Here is a 4,414-nt window from a genome sequence, read left to right as displayed (position 1 = left end):
GAAGATCAAGGCAGAATTTCATTGCTGCCAGGCAGTTCCGCGCACCTCTGGTAACAAGGCCATAACTCTCTGCTCCGAGCTCCGAATGACGAACCGCTTGAAGATTTGGAAAGCTGATTCAGAGCTCCAAATATGTCATGTTATGATGGATGTCCAGTTCTTGAGTTTTCTAGGTCAAAATGGCAAGCAAAGTCCAGGATCCACTGCTGCCAGAAATTCAGCCTTGTGCCCTTTTGATGGTCTAAAATCCACAAAGTCTTATTTTTGCTCCTTTTTGGCAAAAGGACCTGAAAATACATAAAAACATAGAAATGAAGATAATCTACATAAATTAACATACAACGGACTTTACTAATGCAATTTAGGGCGCTTGAATATACAATATTCGGCGCTTATCACCTCAGTATTTGGATGCTTAGTGTGAATGATTGGCAACTTAATTTGCATGAATGTGATGATTTGAAGTGTGTGAATGATCTTAGAATGAGCTTTAAATGATCTCACAAATTCTTTACATTTTGTTCCTCAGTCATTCACCAACTTATCTACCCCATAGGCAAGCTTTACTGTTCTTTGAAGTTGCATAGACTTCCTTGTGCCAGTTGCATTTTGCTTTGGTGACAAGTTCCAAAGTGATTTCAGCTTAAATGATTTAGAATTGTTCTTGTGTTAGAGCTATCCTTCCTTCCTCACAAAGATCCTTTTGATCTGGAATTAAACTCAATGTAAACATTAGTACATTAAACATCATTAATGGTTTGTTATCATCAAAAGTACCAAATTGCACTTAGGAGAAATCCATAGAGTCAACAATCTCCCCCTTTTTGATGATGACAAAATATTGATGTGTTCTTTAAAAACATTGGAATAATGCTCCCCCTGTCAATAAGCATTAATTTAAAATTATAGAGATTTATAGAAATGAAACACATAAGATTATATATAACTAAGTACATGTCAACTTATTTAATATTGAAATCAGTACATGATTGACATCTAAACAAAATAGCTAGCATTTAGGAAATAAAAGTTCCACAAAATATCAAGATATCTTAAGCTAAACCATCTTTAACACATCAACTATTCCTTTCTCCCCCTTTGGCAACATTAAAATGGAGGGAGGTCCAAAGCGCTACGAATCTCAGAGAGATTATCCTTCAACTCTTCATAGTTGAGAACCAATGTGTCGACACGATTAGTGAGTGTGTCCATTTTTGTCTCCATTCTACGTGAGATAGCTAGCTGCTCTAGTAAGATAGATCGAGTGAAGGGCTCATTGGATGGAATGGCAGCATCATCAAGTGAAGGATTATCGTCTCCACCTTCAATAGAATCATGATCATTCTCAGCATCAGTACCTTGAGGCTCGTCAGCATCACTATCTTTATCGATTGGTTCCTCTCCCCTGGCGATGGCATCTTCCCACCTTTTTTGCCTATGGTAGAACCAGGTGCCCTGCTTATCATGCTCAAGCCCCATGAGTCCCATTTGAGTGGGACTAAATTTGTCCCTGGACTCAAGCGATTTAGATTCTTCAAATTCAAGAGGAAATTGCCATCTTGTGAATAAAAGTGTCAAAGGCATGGCATAATAGAGAAATCCGGACTTTTTATCCTTACATTTGAACATGTGATGGAGTACAACATAGGCAAAGTCAAACAACTTCCCGTTGAGGACATACCACATAAGAAACACCTCTATTCTAAAGACAATCGAGTGACTCCCTGACTTAAGGAGAAATGTGTATGTAATGATGATGTGGAGGACTCGGGCTTCAAGAGTGAGCTGGTTGGCTTTGATGCAGGAGATGTCAGTGAGAGTCTTGTTATATCGAATTTGACGCACTGCCTCATGCTTGTCAAAGTCAAGTCCATCATACCATTTATAAGATAAGTAATGTTGAATGCCTCCGCTAAAGATTTCCAAAGCAGCCCCCAAGTTCTTCTACTCCAAATGTGTGTGTAGCAAACCCAAGGAAGGTGCGAACATCACGGGTTTTGCCTGCTCGTTCAAGGTAGGTATAGAACACTTTGACAGTGCGGGGGTAATATGGAATATCCAAGTGCACAAAATGTTCCAGAACTACATCTTTGAATAGGTTGAAGGCATTGAGATGGAATTCATCACAAACCTCCTCTGTAAGACACTTACCCTTGGCAACCTTCCTATTCATGTACTTAGTTTTGTAGAATGGTCCTTTGAAGAGACGACTGTAAGGAAAAGGCATGCCGTGAACTTGTTCGGCTATGGTTTGTGGAGGGATTGGGTTGCTAAGACCTGATTCATTATCATAAGTACGCCTAGTTCTCTTAGGGTTTTGACGAAGTGAAGTGCCGATAGACATGGTAAAGTTAGGGTTTGGGAATGTGGAGATGGTTGTAATAAAGATATCTTGCACAAATCCGATATAATTAGCAAATTAAAGGTGATTGACGAATTTTTAGTCAGAAAAGGGGAATGAATCTTACCGATATTGATGGAGAGAAGGGGAGTGGTGTCGCTTCTTGTGATAGCCCCTTTTGACGATTAAGGGTGAATAAAGAGAATCAAAGAAACAAACCCTAAAAAATATCTTTGACCTGTAATACCCCTAATTTTAAAAGGATAGTCTCGGTATTTTTAATTAACTGTTTTATTTCATTTTTATTTGATTATTTGGTTATTTGTTTATTTGTTTAATGGTTTAATTATTTAATTGAATTATGTGCTTATTCGTGAAATTGTTTTGTTTATTTATTTAATTGTTTTATTTGTTTTCATTAATGTATGCTTATATGGAAATTCAATTAATTGTTTTGTGGGACTAAATTGTTTTATTTGTTAACGTAAGTGTTGAATAACATGTTTTTATTTACGGTTTTATATATAGGAAATTGCCGATTGTATTTTATATTTTATTTTAGTGTTTTGTTCCGTCTCCACATAAGATTAGAATTAGGTTACCCTAAGTTGGTCTATAAATATATCATTATAAGTTTGCCTAGGGTTGTAAAACACAAACTATATACACATATAAAGAAGTCTGAGAGAAAACAGAGAGAGGGAAAACTAGGGTTTGGCTAAGACTAAGGTTGACTCAAGGAGACAAGGAAGGAGTGTTGTTTGTGGGTGAAACCAAGGGCAACAGAGGAGTTGAGAACAGTAGGAATTGCTGGAAAAGTTTAGGAAGACGACGGTGTAAGGTTTCAAATTAAGACCTAAAGGCAAGTTCTATATCTAACTCTCTTCCTTGACTCATTTTCTTTACATGCCTATTCAATTTCAAGAGTAAATCAACTTTACATTAATCTGTTATACATGTTGAAATTGGATTAGAACAGTAAAAATATAAACGAACTTGTAGTTGTTTAATTCAAAGTTTACTTGCATAATTTCTTGCTGTGATTGGTTTAAATAATGTGTAATGGATTTAAATATATTTCTGGAATAATCTGGGACTTAGTTTAGACACCTAGGAACCTTTGTAATAGAGGACAAAGGAACCGGAAGTCGCTCGGAGAAGACGCAGAGAAGGAAAACAGAAGGAGAGCCGGCTCCCTACTCAAAGAGGCGGTTCCCCACAAGGAGGAGCCGGCTCTACCAAGCTAGGAAGTGGCTCTTCTTAAGGGAGAGCCAGCTCCACTTAAGGGGGAAGCGGCTCCCCTTGTGAGGGAGGCGGCTATTCCCCTTTTTTGTTGATTTTTGGTGGATTTTGGATTTTTGGGTTGGTTTTTGTCATTCTAGATGTAATTAGGGTTGTACATGGGAAGTTTAATTGATGTCTAAGATCAGATTAAAACTCCAGAGGGCTTGTTAATGCATAATAAAGCAACTAATGTTTATAGCTTGAACAGTAGATAATTTTTAAATAAATTGGTTTACTGTTATTGGAGGTGGAGGATTTAAATTGTTTAACCTTACTTTAGCAAATTTCTATGAATGGTTTTATAGTTTAAGCATGTTACAGTGATAGTAAATAAGCATGCAAATTTACATATTTCTATTATGCTTATTGTAGATAAATTGATATTTACATATATCATTTGTATTGTCAATTACTTGGAAATAATTGATGATTAATGTATTAATTATTTCGTCAATTAGAGGATTTATGGATTGTATGCACCGGTATGGGACGATGACATACTCGGGATGGATTAGCTAAAAACGCTAAGTCCTACCTATTCATAGCTCTAGAATCGAGAGGTATCACAGTTGATCACCCGTGGCTATAGAATCAAGGGGTATCACAGTTGGTATCAAAGCACTCCAGGTTCAGTGTCTCTAGGGTTTTTCGTATTAAGACTTCCACGTATCGTATTCTTTTATTTAGAGCTTAAGTTTAGGATTCGTTGTATTCCTTTATGGTTCACTTAGAACGTATTGATGTCAGGTTTATTCTATAATTTTAGAATGTTTGGCACTAGGAAAAGGA

Source organism: Cornus florida, unplaced genomic scaffold (assembly GCF_030987335.1).
Source record: "Cornus florida cultivar Cherokee Brave unplaced genomic scaffold, ASM3098733v1 CherokeeBrave_3.0.0_Hap2_Chr08, whole genome shotgun sequence".
NCBI classification, from domain to species: domain Eukaryota; kingdom Viridiplantae; phylum Streptophyta; class Magnoliopsida; order Cornales; family Cornaceae; genus Cornus; species Cornus florida.
The sequence above is the reverse complement of the archived record's forward strand: the minus strand, read 5'-3'. Positions refer to the sequence as shown.